Raw genomic sequence first — 23269 nt, 5'->3', positions numbered from 1 at the left:
ATCAATAAAAATACATTTTAAAAATACCTAAAATTTTTTAAATAAAGTGCCTTGAAAAGAATGCCTTAATCTTAACCTCAGGATTAGTTTTCTCTCTGTTAAACGGAATAATAAGACCAGCCTTGCAGGGCTGTGAGGTGCTGTTACCTCCCATAAGAACTTTAGTTTTTGTCTATTGTGGTCCCTCCTGCAACCCCAGGCCCTGGAAACAAGTCTGGCACACCGAAGACAATCAATACGTATTTGTTTAATTACTTAACTCAGTGGTCCCCAACCTCTGGGCCGCGGACCGGTACCGGTCCATGAGCCATTTGGTACTGGTCCGCAGAGAAAGAATAAATAACTTATATTATTTCCGTTTTATTTATATTTAAGTCTGAATGATGTTTTATTTTATTTTATTTTTTTAATTTTTTTTTTTCTGTATTTTTCTGAAGCCGGAAACGGGGAGAGACAGTCAGACAAACTCCTGCATGCGCCCGACCGGGATCCACCCAGCACGCCCACCAGGGGCGAAGCTCTGCCCACCAGGGGGCGATGCTCTGCCCCTCCAGGGCGTCGCTCTGTTGCGACCAGAGCCACTCTAGCGCCTGGGGCAGAGGCCAAGGAGCCATCCCCAGCGCCCGGGCCATCTTTGCTCCAGTGGAGCCTCAGCTGCGGGAGGGGAAGAGAGAGACAGAGAGGAAGGAGAGGAGGAGGGGTGGAGAAACAGATGGGCGCTTCTCCTGTGTGCCCTGGCCGGGAATTGAACCCGGGACTTCAGCACACCAGGCCGACGCTCTACCACTGAGCCAACCGGCCAGGGCACGATGTTTTATTTTTAAGAAATGACCAGATTCCCTCTGTTACATCTGTCTAAGACTCACTCTTGACGCTTGTCTCTCAGTTCGACAGTTATATTTAAAAATACCACAGTTTTTACGCCGGTCGCATAATTTTATTTTGTGCGTTTATCCATCCCACCTTAAAGGCCGGTCCGTGAAAATATTTCCTGACATTAAACCGGTCCATGGCCCAAAAAAGGTTGGGGACCACTGACTTAATTCATTGAAAGAAATATATATGGCCCTGGCCAGTGGCTTAGTGCATAGAGTGTCAGCCCAAAGTATGGACATCCCAAGTTCGATTCCTGGTCAGGACACACTGGAGAAGCGACCATCTACTTATCCCTCCCTCCCTCTCTCCTTTCTCTCCCTCTTCCCCTCCTGCAGCCAGTGGCTCCATTGGTTCCAGCATGGCCCAGGGCACTGAGGAAAGCTCCACTGGAATGCACAAAGCCTCAGTTGCCAAAAATAGCTTGGTACTGGAGCATCGGCCCCTCATGGGGTTGCCAGGTGGATCCCAGTCAGGGCACATGTGGGAGTCTGCCTCACTATCTCCCCTCCTCTCACATAAACACACACACACACACACACACTCACACACACGAATGTAAGTCATCTGGCACAACCTCTGCTCAAAAAATGCTTAAATATTCCTTTTAGATCTCGGTAACCCATCCTTTCCCACAATTTTTTTCTGTTTTTGTGTGTGTAATGCCAGTCTAGTATGCATCTTTCATTGTAGCACTGGTAATTCTTCCAACTGTAGTCTTGAATACATTTTAAACCTCCTCTGGCTATACACACACCCTTTCTATATTCTGGTAACTGCAGCCATGTGAATTACCCATTTAAATTCTGGAATATTTTAATGTTCTTTTGAATTTTTTTTTAAATTTTATTTATTCAGTTTTAGAAAGGAGAGAGAGAGGGAGAGAGACAGAGAGAGAGAAGGGGGGAGGATCTGGAAGCATCAACTCCCATATGTGCCTTGACCAGGCAAACCCAGGGTTTCGAACCGGTAACCTCAGCATTTCCAGGTCGACGCTTTATCCACTGCGCCACCACAGGTCAGGCTTGTTCTTTTGAATTTATACAACCACCAACCATTCTTGTCTAGGCCCTAGAACCACATGAAACATCAAGAAGACCTCTCAGAATTTCTTGGTAGGGACAGGGAATGGAGCTCATATGTTGTAGGAAATATCTCTCTTGATGTTCTTGAGAGAACTACCTTTCACACAGTAGACAGGTGTGGTTGGATCCTGCAACCCACTTTTTCACCGATAGGGACATGACCACCCCTGGTTAATGAAATCATTCCAGTTCTAAGCCTCCACTCCCAACCCCATTAGAAATGATGAGTCATCCAGTCAGAACAGTTACTAAGCCAGCGTTGCTGCTAGGCCAGCCAGAGAGGCGTGGGCACATTTCCTCTGGCTGGTGCGTTCCTGAGCCAGGGCAGCGTCCTGTTTCCAGAGGGGAAGAAGCAGCCCGAGGTAGACCCAACAGAAAGGCAGGGAGAGCTGAGACACGGGGAAGCGGGAGCCCTGGACCTCTTATTGAAAGGCCCTGAACCCAGGGCCTTTTGGAATTCCCAGTTATTTAAACATACAAGTTCCCTACCTCTCCCCTCAACTTGCCTAAGTCACTTTGAATTGGTTTTCTTTTCTCTGTCACTTGCACACAGAAAGATTCCAAATATAGAAATTACTCTGACACATGCTTCTAACTATCTCAAGTTGAGACTGATGGCACTAAGTTATCTTCCAATTCTAAAAAAATTCACCCTTTATCACCTGACCAGGCGGTGGCGCAGTGGATAGAACGTTGGACTGGGATGCAGAGGACCCAGGTTCGAGACCCCGAGGTCGCCAATTTGAGCGCAGGCTCATCTGGCTTGAGCAGAAAAAGAAAAAGCTCACCAGCTTTGACCCAAAGTCGCTGGCTCAAACAAGGGGTTACTCAGTCTGCTGAAGGCCTGCGGTCAAGGCACATATGAGAAAGCAATCAATGAACAATTAAGGTGTCCCAATGGAAAACTGATGATTGATGCTTCTCATCTCTCTCTGTTCCTATCTGTCTGTCCCTCTCTCTGACTCTCTCTGTCCCTATTAAAAAAAAAAAATTTCACCCATTATCAATAAGCTAAGTAGTTTTTTTTAACTAAAAAAAAAAAAAGTTACTGCCTGGTTGGTGGTGGCACAGTGGATTGAGCATCGGCCCAGAACACTGAGGGCCCAGGTTTGAAGCCTAGAGGTCGCCAGCTAGAGCACAAGCTTCTGACTTGAATATAGGGTTGCTGGCTTGAGCACAGGATCATCAACATGATACCAAGGTTGCTGGCTTAAAGCCCAAGGTTGCTGGCTTGAGCAAGGGGTCATTATCTCGGCTTGAGCCACCCTCCGCCCCCATCGCCATCAATGCATGTATGAGAAGCAATCAGTGAACAACTATACGAGTTGATGTTTCTCATCTCTCTCCCTTCCTGTCTCTGTCTCTCTCTCCCCCCCCCCAAAAAAAAAAATACTGATGACCAGGCATTAGGGTGTGTCTAATACAGTGGTTGTAGATTTCTTTTACCTGCATTTCCCACTTTCTTTGTGCTTGTTTTTGCGCTCATTGTTGAAACAGTGATTCGTCATCAGACACAGCTGAGGACGAGCTAATGGATGGGATTTTTGACAGTGATGAGGAGTTATGAATTTTATGATGAATAAAACTTGAGTTCAGTAACTTTATGTAATACATTTTTTTTTCAAATTTCAGGCCCCAATATTAAAGTACATCTTATACGTGGGGAAATACAGTAATACTTTAAACCAGTGGTTCTCAAACTTTTTGAAGTTGGGGCGCATATAAAATCCTACAAATAATTGTAGGTGTGCTATATACAAATTTCTGAGAAACATGTTATAATCATTAAGTCAAATATTAAAGAAAAAAACATATAAAGTCCAAGCATGCTTTTATGGTAATTAAACAAAATAAATACATTAAAAAACATTTTTATGATATATTTTTTGAGTATGCTTTTTAGAATTTATAAGAAAGAGGGGTTAAAAAAAGTTATATATATATATATATATATACACACACACACACACACACACACACACACATTCTTAGTAAGATTTAGTAAATTCAGCAGGTCTCGGCATGAATGTGTTAAGTTTTTTCATTCTTGTGTTTATGAAAAACATGAGCCTGATGTGTCCTGCCGATTTCTTCAATGTTTGGGCATATATTTGAAAGTCAAACTCTCATTTTCTTGTCAATACGTTGAAGAATTTCTCTCTTTTTACTCTTAATTGTGGTGAGGGTAGAAAATCCTAATTCACATAAATAGGATGTTGAAAATTGTAGTAAAATGTTTAAATCATCTTTAGATATTGCCACATATTCTTCTTTTATAGAAATCCAAAAGGCTTCAAGAGACAATTCCTATGTTTAATCATCAATCCACGATCAGCTGCCAGTTCTTCTTCTTCTGTTAATGTTAAACCAAAATCACTTGAAGCTTCCGTGAATGGGTTTCTAATCCAGTCGTATTGTTCAGTGATAAGTGATTGAAAATGCCATAAATTAAATTCTGACCATCAGCCTTCAAGTCCTATTTTATTTACACTTAACTTTTGCTCATTTCCAGAATCAGATTCTTCAATTTCATGCTTCTTTTTGAGAAATCTATCCATTTTATTTGGGTGTATTTATCTAAAAATAATATAATGATGTGTTAATAATAAGTATAATAATGATGTGTTAATAAAAACAGCGGTATATCTGTAATGAAATGATGGTATAATAGAGTAACTATATTTATTTTTATATCTGGGCACATGCTGTGAACCAGCGCAGCTAGTAATTCCAGGTCCCGAGTGGGAACGGTGCAGAATTAAGGAAATACGTGGAATTAAGAAAATACGGGGTCAGGAGGGCCCTGTAACTGCTGCTGGCAAGAACAAAGTGCACCCAAAAACTGCATCTTGCTTTATTTATAGGGCAAAGTGAGGCCATTAGCAAATCTTAACTTTACATCAAACAAAGGATAGAAGAAACTTGCCTCCAGTCTTTCCAGGGAACATGGGGGGTAGTGTAAACAATCCAGCACCACAGCTTAACAGCCTTTTGCAACTTAATCAGGCAAGTGAGGTGGGGGGTTGGGCAGACTGTCAGCTTATAGCCAATTCCCCACACTTTTGTCCCCCAAAAATCTAAACTCCAAAAACCCTGTTGGTTTTTTGGTCCCCAACAGGCACATATATCTCTGGAATACGATAGGGCGCATCTGGAAATCTTCTAGGGTGCACACTTTGAGAACCACTGCTTTAAACACTGTGGTTGACTTTCAAGGAAAAATCTAATGAGTATGGTCCATAACAATAGTTCATTAACTACTTGGTTCAATGCCTGGCAGGAAGCGGATTGCACATTCAACGCAGGGTTATTTACTAAGTTTATGGGCGGGGTTATGGAAACTCACAAGGGAAGGCAGGACTCCCAGAGGCCCAACGGGGCAAGAATGAACATGGATACCAGACCCAGGCCAATGCTGTAGCTATGTAGAGATGCCACTACGGCCTTACGTAGAGAAACTGCGGCAACCCAGTTATGAGGATTTTTTTTTTTTTTAGAAGGGAATGAAGTCAGAGGCAGAAGAACTGGACAGCTCTCTCTTCCAATAGTCCCATCTTTTAATGGTACCTTCTATAGCCCAAAGCCATCGGGAAGTCTGAGAACAAGAGGGTGACAGCAAGCCCCAAAGTCAGCGTCCCAAGGCCCGGGGCAGAAAAGACCGGAAAACCAATCCAGGTCTGTGCTGTTTTAACACAACAGCCATGAGGCGCATGTGGCTATCGGAGTCTGAACTGAGATGTGTTTGTAAATGGAAAATACATGCTGGATTTCCAACAGTATGGAATAAAATACAATAACGTAAAATATCTCATTAGATATTTTTATATTGATTATATGTTGAGATGATAATATTTTTGACATATTGAATTAAAAAAAAACTTTATTATTAAAATTAACTTCAAAAAAAAAATTAACTTCATCTATTTCTTTATTCTTTTTTAGCCGTGGCTATTAGGACACTTAAAATTACATGTGTACCCCAGCCCGCTAGCTCAGCTGGTCAGTGTCGTCGGTTCAATCCCTGGTCAGGGCACACAGAAGAGTCAACAAATGAATGTATAAATAAGTAGAACAACAAATCAATGTTTTTCTCTGTCTGTCTGTTGCTCTCTCTCTTCCCTCTAAAATAATTAATAAAAAAATTACATTTGTGGCCTTGGCCAGATAGCTTGTTGGTTAGAGCATTGTCTGGAAGCAATGAGGTTCCCGGTTTGATCTCCAGTCAGGGGACATACAGGAGCAGATCAATGTTCCTGTCTCTCATTTTCTCCCTTCCTGTCTCACTAAAATCAACAAATAAAAATTAATTAAGGCCTGGCTGGTGGCTTGGTCGATAGAGCATCAGCCAGGCATATGGACGTCCTAGGTTTGATTCCCAGTCAGGACACACAGGAAAAGCAACCATCTGTTTCTCCCCTCCCCTTCCCCTTTTCTCCCTCTTCTCCCACAACTAGTGGCTTAATTGATTCAAGCATGGCCCCAGGCACTGAGGATAGCTCTGTTGGAGTGCATCAGCTTCAGGTTCTAAAAGTAGCTTGGTACTCAAGCATCAGCCTCAGATGAGGGATGCTGAGTGGATCCCATTCGGGGTGCATGCGGAAGTCTGCCTCACTATCTCCCCTCTTCTCACCTAAAAAATTATAATAATTGAAAATATTTTTAAAAATTATATGTGTGACATATTTCTGCTGGGCGGTGCTTATCTACCAGGACAAATGGAAAATAACTTCATGCAATTACAACAAATAGTCATTTAAAAACTCATTTTAACTGTGTAGTTTCACTTATATGCATAATCTAAAAAACAAAACAAAAAAAGAATGAACAGCCCTGGCTGGTTGGCTCAGTGGTAGAGCATCGGCCTGGCTTGTGGAAGTCCTGGGTTCATTCACGGCCAGGGCACACAGGAGAAGCGCCCATCTGCTTCTCCACCCCTCCCCCTCTCCTTCCTCTCTGTCTCTCTCTTCCCTTCCCGCAGCCAAGCCTCCATTGGAGCAAAGTTTGCCTGTGCACTGAGGATGGTTCCATGGCCTCTGCCTCAGGTGCTAGAATGGCTCCGGTTGCAATGGAGCAACACCTCAGATGGGCAGAGCATCACCCCTGGTGGGCATGCCAGGTGGATCTCGGTTGGGCGCATGTAAGAGTCTGTCTGACTGCCTCCCCACTTTTAACTTCAGAAAAATACCAAAAAAAAAAAAAAATGAACAAATAAAACAAAAACAAACTCATAGGAACAGGGATGGTTACCAAAGGGAAGGGTTGGGGGGATGGGTGAGAAGTATATTTAATAATATGATGATATGTTTGCATGGTGACAGATGATTACCAGAATTTGTGGAGTGATAACATTATAAGGTATAAAAATGTTGAATCTCTATATTGCATACCTGAAACAAATATTACTCGTATAATATTGTATACAAACTATACTTAAATAAAAATTTAATTATCAGCAGAAATGGAATAAAATACATTCCCAGAAGAAAATAAATAAATAAAAGCTTATTTTAGTTCCATATGCTGGACAACTATGTGAAAATAGTGTTTCTGTAAATTACATTTTTTTTTTTTTTGTATTTTTCCGAAGTTGGAAACGGGAGGCAGTCAGACAGACTCCCGCATGCGCCCAACCGGGATCCACCTGGCACACCCACCAGGGGGCGATGCTCTGCCCATCTTGGGGCGTAGCTCTGCCGCAATCAGAGCCATTCTAGCGCCTGAGGCAGAGGCCACGGAGCCATCCTCAGCGCCTGGGCAAACTTTGCTCCAATGGAGCCTTGGCTGAGGGAGGGGAAGAGAGAGACAGAGAGGAAGGAGAGGAGGAGGGGTGGAGAAGCAGATGGGCGCTTCTCCTGTGTGCCCTGGCTGGGAATCGAACCAGGGACTCCTGCACACCAGGCCGATGCTCTACCACTGAGCCAACTGGCCAGGGCTGCTAGTTGATTTTTGAGGAGTGTCAGGACTATTCAGTGGGGAAAGAATAGTCTCTTCAACAAAAGGTGCTGTTACAACTGGATTTCCATAAGAAACAAAGTAAAGTGGGACCCCCCTATTTCATACCATATACAAAAATTAACTACAGATGAGTCAATGACCTAAGTATTAGATTTAAAACCTTCAACTCCTATAAGAAAACATAGGGGTAAATCTTCATGGTCTTGAATTTGGTGATGGATTGCTAGACATGACAAGCACAGGCATAAGCAACAAAAGTAAAAATAGTTAAATTAAACATTATCGAAATTAAAAATATTTGTGCATTAAAGAGCATTATTATGAAACTGAAAGGGCGCCTGACCTGTGGTAGCGCAGTGGACAGAGCGTTGGCCTGGGACACTGAGCACCCAGATTCGAAACCCCGAGGTCGCCAGCTTGAGCATGGGCTCATCCGCCTTGAGCCTGGGGTCACCGTTCTGAGAGTGGAATCAGGGACATGACCACAAGGTTGCAGGCTTGAGCCCAAGGTCACTGGCTTGAACAAGGGTCACTGGCTCAGCTGGAGCCCCCTGGTCAAGGCACATATGAGAAGCAATCAATCAACAACTAAAGTCCTGCAACAACAAGTTGATGTTTCTCATCTCTCTCCCTTCCTATCTGTCTGTCCCTATGTGTCTGTCTGTCTCTCTTTCTCTCTAAAAAAGAAAAGAAAAGTTTAAGGAACAGGTCCAGCAAATGAGCATTGTTCATGTCAGTTATAATTTATGGTTTTATTGAGGTTCTATTTCCTCTCATGCATCACGCTGTGTCCTGGGAAAGTTTAGTCGTCTCCAAGTATATCACAGAATCAGCAAAGAGAAATTAGGTAAGGAAACTAGCAAGGCTGGTGGGTTTTAAGAGGATTCGCAAGGATTCTTTTCTTTGAGAGAGAGAGAAAGAGAGAGATAGGAAGGGAAAGAGATGAGAAGCATCTCATAGTTGTTTATTGATTGCTTCTCCTATGTGCCTTGACTGGGGGTGGGAGAGGGGGTTCAAGCCGAGCCAGTGACCTTGCATTCAAGCTGGTGAGCCTGCGTTCAAGCTGAATGAGCTCACACTCAAGCCAGAGACCTCGGGGTTTTGAACCTATGACCTCAGTGTTTCAAGTTGATGCTTTCTCCACTGTGCCACCACCAGTCAGGCCATCACTATTCTTGTATTTTTCCGAAGCTGGAAACGGGGAGAGACAGTCAGACAGACTCCCGCATACGCCCGACCGGGATCCACCCAGCACGCCCACCAGGGGGCAATGCTCTGCCCCTCCGGGGCGTCGCTCTATTGTGACCAGAGCCACTCTAGCACCTGGGGCAGAGGCCAAGGAGCCATCCCCAGCGCCCGGGCCATCTTTGCTCCAATGGAGCCTCGCTGCGGGAGGGGAAGAGAGAGACAGAGAGGAAGGAGAGGGGGAGGGGTGGAGAAGCAGATGGGCGCTTCTCCTGTGTGCCCTGGCCGGGAATCGAACCCAGGACCCCTTGCACGCCAGGCCAACGCTCTACCACTGAGCCAACCGGCCAGGGCGCCATCACTGTTCTTAATTCTTCCCAACCCAAAAACACCCACAAAACCCCACACAGGTAACAGAGTAATGCAGACATAATCTGTTTGTCAAATATATAATTATTATATGCTTATTGTATATATTATGTGTGTGTGTGTTTATACACACATATACACAGAGAAAAAAAGTAAGAAAGGTTATATATAAAAATGATAGCATTTACCTCCAGGTGATGAGGTGGTTGAGGATTATTTTTAGCTGTTTGTTTCTCTATGTGGTCTAATTTTCTATAATTATATTTTAATAAAAAATAATACGAGTTTTTTTTATTGAAGAGTCAAAATACCTAAAATATAATTTGGTTTTAAAACTTTGATTTTAGCCTGACCAGATGGTGGCACAGCGGATAGAGCATCCACCTGAGATGCTGAAGACTCAGGTTCGAGACCCCAAAGTCTCTGGCTTGAGCATGAGATCATAGACATGACCCCATGGTCAGTGGCTTGAGCCTAAAAGTCACTGATTTGAAGCCCAAGGCCGCTGGCTTGAGCAAGGGGTCACTGGCTTGGATGGAGCCCCCTGGTCAAGGCACTTGTGAGAAGCAATCAATGAACAACTAAAGTGATACAACTACAAGTTGATGCTTCTCATCTCTCTCCTTTCCTGTCTCTCTCTCTCTCTTTCTTACTAAAAATAAATAAATAAATAAATTTATTTTTAGCCCTGACCAGATAACTCAGTTGGTTAGAGCCTTGTCCTGATCTGCCAAGATTGTAGGTTCAATCCCTGGTCAGGACACATACAGGAATCAACCAACAAACGCATAAGTAACTGGAACAACAAATCAATGTTTCTCTCTCTCTCTTCCTCCCTCTCCAAAATCAATAAATAAATACACTTTGTAAAAAAAAAAAAAAATAATAATAATACAATAAAATTTTTAAATTGGTCCCCAGTTTCCAACACTCCTCAGTTAATTATCTAATTTCTTTCTGGTCTGGGGGTGTTCCATGACCCCATGTTTGTGAGTTAGCTGAGAGCATTTGAGTAATTGATTTTCCCGACACTGCCCCCCCAACCAAATACCTCTCTCCACATGCACCAACCATGCCCCCGGCCTCCACAACACACACAATAATTTTCACCCTGTGGTTTCCTCTGGAATCCACCTGATTTATCAAATGTCCTTGTAGCACTTGAAACAAGTGGAAACCGGGATACAGAGAGATTAAGTAACTTGCCCAAGGTCACACTTCTAAGGAACAGAGATGGGATTCGAACCCCAAGTCTGGCTCTGAAGCCCGGTGACAATTGGAGGAATGGAAAGCTGCAATGCTCAAAAATCGTGGTCATTTGGAAAGACTGTGTTTAGCATCTGGGGCGTGTGTTTGTTTTTTTCAGCTCCCCACATTCCTCCGGGAACCCCAAGGAACGGCGTGTTACATGAACAGATGTTTCCTGGCTGTGCCCGGCCCCCTGAGACCACTCAGTTCTTGAGCCTCCTTTTCTGATTTCAGCTCTACCCTCTGCCCCCCTCAGTGGCCCTAAACTTTCATGCTGGCCTCGTTGTGTGACCTTATTTGGTTGTCAGAGCACCGAGCGGTCCGGAAAGGGATCCAGGCCAGAATAAAAGGATCACTTGTGCAGCTAGGGGTGGAGAAATCCTTTTTTTCAGTGACTCAGGCTTATGCTCTGGAGATCACAAATACGGGAACCAACTTGGTGTCAAAAGCCACTACCAGAAGCGACTGAAGAGGGCAGAGTAGAGGTGTCAAGGTTGTCACCGTGCTTAGTGTGTGCTTAATTCTGTGTTCTGAAATGGATGTGTCTTTGTTCAGTTCCCTGGGCTCCTTCTTTCCTGAGCATCTAGATCAGGGGTCCCCAAACTTTTTACACAGGGGGCCAGTTCACTGTCCCTCAGACCATTGGAGGGCCGGACTATAAAAAAAAACTATGAACAAATCCCTATGCACACTGCACATATCTTATTTTAAAGTAAAAAAAAAAAAAGGGAACAAATACAATATTTAAAATAAAGAACAAGTAAATTTAAATCAACAAACTGACCAGTATTTCAATGGGAACTATACTCCTCTCATTGACCACCAATGAAAGAGGTGCCTGCCCCTTCTGGAAGTGCGGCGGGGGCCGGATAAATGGCCTCAGGGGGCCGCATGCGGCCCGCAGGCCGTAGTTTGGGAACCCTTGCTCTAGAGTTTACACATCAATCCAAAAACTTAGGTGGCTAGTACCACAGCTACCATAATTTAGCAAATAGTTAGATGTAGTCCTTCCACCTTTTCCATGTTTTTATTTATTGACTTTAGAGAGAAGAGAAAGAGAGGAAGAAAGGTGGAGAGGGAGGAGGAGTGGGAAACATCAGCTTGTAGGCACTTCTCATAAGCCCGGGGGCAAGCGTGGGGTTTTGAACTGGAGACCTCAGTATTCCAAGGTGATGCTCTATCCACTGCGCCACCCCAGGCCTGGCCCTTACAATGTTTTAAAAACATTCAGATTGTTTCTTCCTTTTCTCCCCACTGCCCTTCCCTCTTTCTTTTAATCCTGAAACTCTCTGAGTAGATGGTCTTGTTTTTTATATATGACTTTTTTTTTTTTTTAGATTTTTATTCATTGATTTTGGAGGAGGAGGCCATCAACTCATAGCTGTTTCTCATATGTGCCTTGACGAGGCAAGCCCATTGCCCCAGGTCAATGCCTATCCACTGCGCCCCCACAGGTCAGGCAGTAGGTGATCTTATTATCTCCATTTTATGGGGAAAACAAACAAACAAACAAACAAAACACTGAGGAACACGAGGTTAAGTCACTTGCTAAGGTCCCAGGGCTCAGAGTAACCAGAGGCAGCTTAGCCCCCTGCAGTCAGGACTCCTGTCACAATCCCATCCTGCGGCTGAGCCCTCAGGCGCCTGGGGTTCCTGTCACTGACCTATCACACGTCAGCCTGAGGACGCCTCCCCCGTGCATTTGTTCTCCCATTCCAGGTTTGGAGTTCCCAGCTCTGGCTCCTCGCCATCAGCGTGCTCCGTCCTCTACCGCCCCCGCCCCCTCTCCAGAAGGAACTGAGTTCTTGGCTTTACTTCTGGCTGGTGTTTATTCCTTCACGCCTGAGCCACACATTCAAATGCACATGCTTCTTCCTTATGTCCCCAGAGTCCTCCAGACCCCCAAATCACTATCTTTCCATCCTGGGCTCCTCATCTGAGCCTCTCTGCTTCCCGGTCCCTCTCCACTGACCACGGGCGCATGGCCTTCGTACCTGGCCTTGCCCACCTCCTAGCCCTTTCGTCTTTCCTTTCCGGAACCAAGCTGTGGACCTCCCCATACGGCTCCCTTTGCCTGGAATGTTCTTGCCTGGGTTTTCCAAACGTCTGATCCCAACAGTGAAGACATCCGTGCGACATCACAAACCAGTGCCACAAGTACATGACAGCGGGCAGCATCTAGGCCTCCTCAACAGTGGTTGACAACTCCATGTTCAGGTTCACGTTAGAATAGCGATGCCAGGTCACCCCAGTTAGAATTCTAATCCGGTGTGTCCACACCCAGAAGTTATTCAAAATATTTCACCATAGTTCAGCCTGGACCGTAGCTGATCACAAAAGCCATGAAGGGTGACAGGAGACGAGACTGGGCGCTGTATGGGGTGGGGACCGGCAATGAGGGTGGGTGGGGTTGTTCGGAGCAGCCGCAGATGTGTGTGAATATTTAACAGCTGCTCCCTCCGTTCTGAAGCCTTCCAGCTGAGCGTCAGCCTGGTCTGCCTCTTACCTCTTAGCTCTATGTCCCTTACTGACTCAACATCTAAACTTGCTTTTAGATTCCTTGCTTTTCTGCTACATGGTACGTTCTGCCCCATCCTTGTTTGGAAGAGAGCCCAGGAAGTCACCCCTAATTGATTCCTGATTTCTGCAGGAAAAGTAGTATGCTCAGACAAAAGTCAATGAAGAGGGCTTTCCTGGCAAAGAAACGTATCCCAGGGCTATTGGGCCCCAGCGTCCAGCTTCCGCCCCATACCAGCGGGTGCGGGCCGGGCAGCGCGACAGCCTGGGAGACCCTGGTCACTAGTGGCCTCGTGGAGAATGAGGGCGTCCATGGCAGGAAGATGAGATGTTTCTTTCTTTTTTTTTTTTTGTATTTTTCTGAAGCTGGAAACGGGGAGAGACAGTCAGACAGACTCCCGCATGCGCCCGACCAGGATCCACCCGGCACGCCCACCAGGGGTGATGCTCTGCCCACCAGGGGGCGATGCTCTGCCCCTCCGGGGCGTCACTCTGCCGCAACCAGAGCCTCACTCTAGCGCCTGGGGCAGCAGCCAAGGAGCCATCCCCAGCGCCCGAGCCATCTTTGCTCCAATGGAGCCTTGGCTGCGGGAGGGGAAGAGAGAGACAGAGAGGAAGGAGGGGGGGGTAGAGAAGCAAATGGGCACTTCTCCTATGTGCCCTGGCCGGGAATCGAACCCGGGTCCCCCGCACGCCAGGCCGACGCTCTACCGCTGAGCCAACCGGCCAGGGCCGAGATGTTTCTCAATAGACTCTTGACCAGGTTACTAGGAAGCAGGTGCCCAGGACAGGCATATTGTGATAACTTTTCAAAGCACCTTGGCAACCGAATTCATTTATTTTGGAAGCAAACTCTCACCGGGTTTCCTGATTGTTGGCTGAGGTTGAGACCTTGAACATCTTCCTCAAGCTCTTTCGAGTCTGACTGTCCTCACTTTCACATTGCAAAACGAGAAAACAAGAATGCCCTACCTGAATCAAAAAGGTGTATGAGGATTAAAACAACCTTTTTTTTTAATTGGCAATTTAAAGGGAAAGAATTAAACATGTAATCTTTTTTGTGGGAAATACATTTAGGGTAACTATATACTCTCAGTTGATGGGAATGAGAGAAAGCACTCTTTTACTGAAGACCGCCAGCTAGTCAATGTGGAAATAAGATTAGAAATATAAAAGCATTTTGCAAGCTCGAATGAAATTGATTCAAGCAAGGACTGTCATCTGGTGTTAAAATCATTAGGTAATTAGTTGGCTCAGTGGTAGAGTGTCAGCCCGGCATGTGGATGTCCGGGGTTCAATTCCTGGTCAGGGCACACAGGAGACACACAACCATCTGCTTCTCCACCCTCCCCTCCCCCAACTCTCTCTATCTCTCTTCCCCTCCCACAGCCATGGTTCAATTGGTTCGAGTGCTTCAGCCCTGGGCACTGAAGATGGCTCATGAGTCCTCCATCTCAGGTGCTAAAAATAGCTCAGTTGTGAGCATGGCCCAAGATGAGCAGAGCATTGGCCCCAGACAGGGGTTGCTGGGTAGATCCCTGTTGGGGTGCATGCGGAATCTGTGTCTCTATCTTCCCTCTCTCACTTGGAGAAGAAGAAGAAGAAGAAAATCCTGGCCATACTAAGTGTTGATGGCAATAGGGAAGAACTGGAACTCTCACACAATGCTGGTGGGAATGTAAAACGTACAAACATTTTGGAAAATAGTTTGGCAATTAATTGAAAAGTTAAACATATACCCACCCCATGACTCAGCAATTTCACTCCTAGTAAAATTTACCCAAGAGAAATGAAAACACATGTCCATACAAAGACTTATACATCAATGCTCATTCACAGCAGCTTTCTTTGAAATGGCCCAAAGGGCTCTTTGAGGAGATGAAGGGTGTGATTCCCAGATCCCCTCAACCACCTCACAAAAGATATGGGGTTACCTAGAAAAAATAAGTGGAGGAGCCTCTTACCTACCAAAGCGACTCCTCATGACACACACTGGAGACCCAAAGGCTCTTGAGAATTTCATACCAGCAGAAAGTGACAGCTCGGACTGAAAGGAACAGAGAGAAGACAAAATGGAAGAAGTCTGTTGGAACCTCCCAAATTCTACAGAAACAGGCTGCTAAAACTACTGTGCTGTAAACACACACACTTTTCATTGGAAGGGAAAGCTGACTGGTATGATGGAGCCTCGAACCCAGAGAACAGAGCTGAGAGCCACAATGGATTAGTCCTAGACCTTGAAACCTAATGTACTTTACCTGCACAATGGATTTGGAAACTTTGGGGGGACCAGTGATTCTTTTTTTTTTTTGAAAGAGAGAGCCAGAGACAGAAAGGGAGAGAAATTAGAAGCATCAACTCATAGTTGCGGCACCTTAGTTGTTCATTGATTACTTTCTCATATGTGCCTTGACTGGGGAGTGGAGGGCTACAGCAGAGCCAGTGACCCCTTGCTCATGCCAGCGACCTTGGGTTCAAGCCAGCGGCCATGGGGTCACGTCTATGATCCCATGCTCAAGCTGGCGACCCTGCACTCAAGCTGGCGAGCCTGCGTTCAAGCCTGCAACCTCGGGGTTTCGAACCTGGGACCCCAAGTAGTATTTCATCAGAGCATTCTGTTAAGCGTAGTGGAGTGTTCAAGGTTACAGCAGATGTAGGAAGTAGAAGTTGTATTTCCTGACTCCTGTACTTGATGATAAACAACAGTTCTGTGTGAAGAACAGACTCCAAAGTCAGATAATTCTGAGTTCAGATACTGGCTCCACACCAGGGACAGACAGGTCCAGGTTTTGTGGGGACTGAAGCTTATGCAGTTTTGAAAGCTCTCCCTAAGGAGAGGAGTAAAGCTTATGAATACAAAATTAGGTGCAGGGCCTTGAAAGGGGCCCCTGTAAGGGAAGGCCTGTGGCTTGGGCTTTATTAGCTTCCTGCTTAATTAGACTCCGGCTACCCTGCAGGAGCACTTTATTTCTGAGTGAGTTCTCTACTCTCTGAAGTGGAGTAGTAACTCGTATCTCTCGTGGATGTCAGAGGACCAAGTGAAAGAACCTTGCTGAGCCCTGGCCGGATAGCTCATGTGGTTAGAGCATCAGCTGGATACACAAAGGTGTGGGCTCCATCCCCAGTTAGGGCGCATACAGAAACAGATCATTGTCTTTCTCTCTTTTTCCCCCTTCCTCTCTCTAAAATCAATCAAATTTTTTTTTAAAAGAGAGAGAAAGAAAAAAAAATCTAGCTGAAGGGCTTGGTACAATGTTCGTTCATTGAGTAGAGGGACTCAGTAAGTGATTGTTTAATAATAATAATGATTTTTAAATATACTGCTCACAAAAATTAGGGGATGTTTTATCACTTCATATTCATTTTGAAATATCCCCTAATTTTGCGAGCAGTATATCATACTCAATTAGAAGCCAGTTTCCAAGCACGGTGTTGACATAAAAACATGATATGGGGAAGAGTTATTTTGTCAGCTCATTTAAGCCTCAGCTCTGCATCTCAGCTCTCCCTGGAGTCCAATTATTTTGGCTTCTCCAAAACCATCTCTCCAAAGAGAAGTCCATGTAACAATTAGAAAGCAGACTATCCGAAAACAAGGGCAGATGGAGAGAATATCACGGGAGAGACATCTGCTTGGTCCCCCCAAAGGGCCAGACTTCCACTGTGTGGACATCAACAAGAAGAAATGACATCGAACCATTTTAAGTCTATCTCCACCAGCCACAGAAGGTGGGTTTCCAGGTGCATTTCGGAGTTGAGAGGGAAGGCAACGGGACAGATTCCATCCTGATAGTGTCCTGTTCTGGTCACTAGCAGGCAGACGGTTTATGCTTGTTGTTCTGAGGCATCCTGAGGGATTATCAAAAAGCACGAGGCTGACCCTGACCGGTTGGCTCAGCGGTAGAGCCTCGGCCTGGCGTGCGGGGGACCGGGGTTCGATTCCCGGCCAGGGCACATAGGAGAAGTGCCCATCTGCTTCTCCACCCCGCCCCTCCTTCCTCTCTGTCTCTCTCTTCCCCTCCCGCAGCCAAGGCTCCATTGGAGCAAAGATGGCCCGGGCGCTGGGGATGGCTCCTTGGCCTCTGCCCCAGGCGCTAGAGTGGCTCTGGTCACGGCAGAGCAACGCCCCCTAGTGGGCAGAGCATCGCCCCCTGGTGGGCAAAGCATCGCCCCCTGGTGGGCAGAGCAACGCCCCCTGGTGGGTAGAGCAATGCCCCCTGGTGGGCAAAGCATCGCCCCCTGGTGGGCAGAGCAACGCCCCCTGGTGGGCAGAGCATCGCCCCTGGTGGGCGTGCCGGGTGGATCCCGGTCGGGCGCATGCGGGAGTCTGTCTGACTGTCTCTCCCCGTTTCCAGCTTCAGAAAAATACAAAAAAAAAAAAAAAAAAAAAAGCACGAGGCCCCTGGAGTTGGCTTCCTGTCCCCTGATGACCCAGCAGTGTTTCCACAAAAGCATGAGGTCACACTCCTCCACTTGCATCTCACCTTCTCCTCCCGGGGTTTGAGATTCTAAAAAATACAACGGAGATATTTTAAGGCAGAGTTCCTTGAAAATATAATGAAATCTTCCCCAACCACGTGTCTTCTCTTGGTTATCTGTGGGCTTTTGGTTTGGGTGCTGGTGTCGTTTCGTTTAGATAACAAACCAGAGATGAGGGAGGCTGTGTGGGAAGAGAAAGGTCAGAGGATGGTAGGAGGTAATTAGGTAATTAAGGGGAGATTCGTGGGTGATTCGTAACCATCTTGCCAGCGACTATTAGGCACAAGTACAAGTTTTATTTTTCTTCATATTTACAAATGACTTAGACCTATTCACCATTCACAAAATCTTCACATTCCCCCCCCCCCCCCAAAAAAAAAAAACTCCTCTGCATGATGCCGAAGATGAAATAGCTCTTCTTTGCTTACTCTCTGGCAAAATGATTTTTTCCTCCTGCTACACCTATTGATCTGCTAAGGACATCAAGAAGGTTCTGGACTCATCTACGACCCTCAAACCCTTATTCACCTAGATTCTCTAGCCGCAGGGCTGTGTCAGGAGTCTGGAATAATAACTGATGGTTTTCGCTGCAGAGTTTTCTCCTGTCCGGGCCTTTCCCCTGCTTTGTGTGCTAAATCACGGTCGTCTCAACTCAGGAAAGGATGGACCGGCTGAGGGAGAGGAGTCTCTTCCTGGCTTGGAGGCAGGACCCTGGGGTGGGGGTGAGGGGGGACAGAGAGGACTCAGGTGCAAAGACAACATGCAAGGCTTGGAAGAGTCCCCTCTGCCCCCAGAGGAGAGCAGGGTCCCTGGACTGAGCGGAGGCAGACTGGGGAGCTCAGGACCCAGCACCCCCCGGGCCCGGTGCCGCGCCAGACCGCCCAGGCATTCTGGGCTGGGAGTGGGCCCCAGCCCGAGAGGAAAGCGTGGAGGACTGCTGTGGTGTCTTCAGTGGTTGTTCAGTGAAATTTCACACAAAGAAGGCTGTGTGGCCATTCCCAGGCCGCTCTTAGGGAAGGTTGCTCTAATCATTTCCAATAATCCCTTCGGACAAAAATCTGGGAGAAAAAATAAGTAAAACATCAAAATGTGAGGAGAATGAAGGGGTGCTTTCAGATCCCCTAAAACTAGGCCCTGGGAGGAGTGTGAGCTCTTGGTACATTTCAGCTGGGCCAGCATAACAGATGACACTCGGGCGCGGAGAGCCGCCCTCCCCTGGATGTCAGCACCACAGAAGTCCCTGGAAATGAGACACAGTTCAGGAGAAAGGCTGGGGGCTTAGAATGACCCTCACACCTCTAACTGCTGTCTGTGATCATGGCTACTCAAAGCACAGGAAGCCTTGAGGATGGTCTGAAGGAACAGGCAGGCATGCCCTGAGCTGAGACTTGAAGGGGAAGTTAGACAGAACTCAGTGTTTGTTAAGGTAGAAAGAAAATACAGTCCCTGGCTGGCAATTCCCCGTGAGGAATTTCCCCGTAGGGAAAGCAGCAAGGAAACAAGGAGGAGGGCCTGGGTAATGGCAGCAAATACTGCAGAGAGCGTAGGCGGTGTGAAGACCATCAGGTTAAAGAATGCAGAAGAGGCTCTGGCCAGCTGGCTCAGTGGTAGATTGTCTGCCCAACGTGTGGAAGTCCCGGGTTCAATTCCCAGCCAGAGCACACAGAAGTGCCCATCTGCTTCTCCACCCTTTCCCCTCTCCTTTCTCTCTATCTCTCTCTTCCCCTCCTGCAGCTAAGGCTCCATGGGAGCAAAATTGGCCCCGGGCACTGAGGATGGCTCCATGGCCTCCTCCTCAGGTGCTAGAATGGCTCCAGTTGCAACAGAGCAATGCCCCAGATGGGCAGAGCATCACCCCTGGTGGGCATGCCAGGTGGATCCGGGAGTCTGTCTCTCTGCCTCCCTGCTTCTCACTTCAGACAAATACAAAAAAAAAAAAAAAGGAATACAGAAGACATTGGTGCTGACTTGGTCAACACCAGCCTATGAGAAGACAGCATCATGGTAGCAGGGTGCGATGTGCCACAAAGATGGGAAATAGAGAACTCGGTCACGAAACCTGACTGTGGAGGGAATGGCGAAGGGCGACAGTGGGAGCTGTAGGCGGGGTGGAGGGAAAAGGCTTTGACCTTGGGGAGCCTCTGCATCTCCACAAACACTGACAGGAAGCAGCAAGCAGAGAGAGCACTCAGGAGAGTGAGGAAGGAGAGGGTGGACACTCAGTAGCAAAGGGTCCCTGACAAGCTGGGAGGTGGCAAGCCGAAGCCCGGATAGGAAACCGGCTTCAATAGGAGGAAAAAAGGTGGAGAACAGTGACCGTGGTAGATTTGGTGGCGGGAGGTAAGAAAGCTGCTCGGTGGCCTCTGTGAAATAGGAGGTGACAGATCTGCTCATGGGGATGGGTCGGTGGATGGGAAGGGTTAGCAAAACCAAAGACTTGAAGAAGGCAGAAAAGATCTGAAATGGCTACTGGAGTGCGTACAAATTCCAGATAGGCAAGAAAAAACCTTAAATTTCAGTACTTTTCTTCCTTCCTTTCCTAAACTTTCATTTCCTTCTTTCCTTCCTTCTTTCCTTCTTTCCTCCCTCCTTCCTTCCCTTCCTCCCTCCCTTCCTCCCTTCCTTCCTTTTCTTGTACAAAATTACTTAATCTGAAGGGATGGTACAAACAAGCTAAGTAGATGTTCTGGGACAGCAGTACCTTTGCTTTGATGTTCAGCTCTCGTTCCTCTAGGTGGCAGAGGCTTCATCGTGGATGACAGGCAGGCAGTCCACCCGTGAGTCTGGAGCTCAGCGGAGGGAGACAGGCTGCAAACATCCGTTTGGGGTTCCTGAGAACACAGTTTGTCTCTGGAGTCCTGGGGTGCGTGCGTGTGTGTGTGTGTGTGTGCGCGCGCGTGTATGTGTGTAAGTGTGTGTGTGTGTGTGTGTGTGTGTGTGTGTTAACATGGCTCAGGGAGAGAAAAGGTTGGAGAATCAAACTTGGAAAAATTCCGCGGTTTAAGGACCCAGTAGAGGAGAAGAATCCACAGAGAGCTGAGAAGGCAGGAAGAGAAGCAGGGAAATGTCATGTCACAGAACGAAGGGAAGTGGATATTTTAAGTAAACGAAGAGGTCTACTAAGATTGGGATTATCAAATATCTGTAGGTGTCATGTGTTCTTTCTTTGGGTAGGGGCCCTAAAATAGTGCGGTTATAATCATACTAATAATCATAATACCTAATAATAATTCAGTACCTAGTACCTGATTATATCATTCAACTGACCCATCAATCAATCAGATATTAACACCATGAGCCAAACTCTGTGCTAAGGACAGTGTCTCCTCTCCTGGTCCTCGTCAGGGCTTCTCACCCCGCCTCACTGTCACCCAGGAGAACATGATAGTGTCAGTACAACCCCAGGGGGAAATGGACAAGGGCACCCCCCCAGGGCTGCCTCAGCCTTTCTGGGCTACACTGAGGCTGCGAGAGCAATATCTCATTATCACCTGCCTCTGATGACAGTGTTTTTGTTTTTTTCTTTGACTTAAAAAAAATATTTATTGCATTGATTTTAGAGAGAGAGGAAGGGAGAAACAGAGAGAGAGAGAGAGAGAGAGAGAGAGAGACAGGAACATCAATCTGCTCCTGTATGTGCCCTCACTAGGGATCGAACCAGCAACCTCTATGCTTCAGGACCATGCTCTAATCAACTGAGCTATCCGGCCAGGGCTCAGAGCTTTTTCTATGCTCATAGTGAGTATGCCTGTACAGGAGTTTTATTGTTATGAAGGCAGAGCTGGGGACCGACCGCCCAGAGTAAGAGCTGTTAGGGATCACTAGGGGATTTTAGTCAGAGCCTTGGAGAGTGAGGCAGGTTTCCAAAGCTGGGTGATTCCAAAACAAACAAACAAAAAACCTCATTACATTGTTCAGTTTTGTTCAGTAATGAGGAGAGGGTGGTAGGAAGGAAGGGAAAGAGAGGAGCTTGTTCCAAAAATTAGGAAGAGGAAAAACTTATTCCAAAAATTAGGAAGAGTAAGCTTCGAGGATCTCAGAACTGTCTGAGATTCAACCTTACTATTTATGAGGTGAAAACTTGTTTGGGCCCTGGCCTGTGGGCTCAGTGGATGGAGTGTAGGCCTGGCATATGGACCCCCCAGGTTCAATTCCTACTTAGGGCACACAGGAGAGGCAACCATCTGCTTCTCCTCTACTCCCTTTCCTCCTTCTCTTCCTTTCCCCCGCCTGTAGTAGCTGGATAGGTGCAAGTGTGGACCCAGACACTGAGGATGGCTTCGTTGGAGCACATCAGCCTCAGGCACTAAAAATAGCTAGGTACTTAAAGTATCGGCTCCAGATGGGGTTGCTGGGTGGATCCCAGTTGGGGCACATGTGGGAGTCTGTCTCACTATCTCCCCTCCTCTCACCTAAACTAAATAAACTAAACTAAACTAAAACCCTGTTTCTTTAGCACATGTTGGTAGGCAGGCACTGGTGCCTGCTCTGACCATGCTGCACACAAAGGGAACACCCTGGAGAGAGTCTCGTTTCCTACCAGAGAGTGCAGTCGAAAACAGTACTTCAGGGATTAAATAGGATTACCAGCGGGATCATGGAGTTTACTATTAAAAAGAAACCCTTTAGGATTAATTAATTTTGGTGAACCCATTATTAGAAAAGTATACAACCCTTAAAAAAAAAAAGAATGAGGCAGTTCTACTATTTGTCCTGATATGGAATGATTTCCAAGATATCGTGTTTTCAGTGAAAAATACAGGTTGCAAAACAACTGTTTCGAGTGCTAGTTTGGAGTGCCATATATGGATATGCTTGCATACTCAGAGAATAGGGAAGGATGTGCAAGAAACTGACACCAGCAGGCCCACCGGAGGAGAGCTCGGTGAACTGGGATCAAGGTGGAGTCTTTTTATTTTATGCTCTTTTGAATTTTGTACCAAGTATGAGTATACAAACAGCCACTCCCTAATTTGCTTTGGAAATGTTGACATTTGTGTACTGGATTTTCTTAAAGCATGAAATACCAGAGTCTACGAACCACACCCTGAATGCTCTCAATTTGAGGCTCCTGACTAAACCAGCCATGCAAGTGTGACTTTCCAAAAGGCCAAACGTTGTCAAGAGAGAGAGAGAGGGAGTGGCAGGGGGCTTGATGCCTTTGCCCCTTTGAGAACATCAGAGAGAGAAGGGGTCGTGGAGAGTTGGTACAATCCTCTTTCTTTATAAATGAGGAAATTCAGGCAGAAAGGGGAAGAGACTTATTTGCCTAATAAAGAGCTCAAGCTCTTAATGTAAATAAGGAAGAAAAGTAAGTCTCTATATCAATATTTACATAATAAACTCCGGAAAGATACACAAAACACTAATGGCTATGTGCAGAAGGAAGGTGAGAGACAGAGAAAGGAATGACATTTTTCTCTTTGAACCGTTTATGATCCTTGATCTATGTACTGAACAATATGAACCTATTTAAAACGTTTTTAAAGAGAGGTGGATCATGACATTGGCATGATTTACAGATCCGAGTTCAAGGAAGACATCGTAAGGCTGTGGGC

General features: G+C 46.2%; 1 non-coding gene across 1 annotated transcript; it reads right to left on the bottom strand.

Moving 5' to 3' along the window:
• Nucleotides 1-730: 730 nt before the first annotated feature.
• Nucleotides 731-806, bottom strand: TRNAT-GGU (transfer RNA threonine (anticodon GGU)). The gene has a single exon. It is a non-coding gene; the product is annotated as a tRNA-Thr (tRNA).
• Nucleotides 807-23269: the final 22463 nt, after the last annotated feature.

The sequence above is a fragment of the Saccopteryx bilineata genome, chromosome 1 (genome assembly GCF_036850765.1).
Source record: "Saccopteryx bilineata isolate mSacBil1 chromosome 1, mSacBil1_pri_phased_curated, whole genome shotgun sequence".
Taxonomy (NCBI): domain Eukaryota; kingdom Metazoa; phylum Chordata; class Mammalia; order Chiroptera; family Emballonuridae; genus Saccopteryx; species Saccopteryx bilineata.
This window is presented reverse-complemented; position numbering and strand designations above follow the sequence as displayed.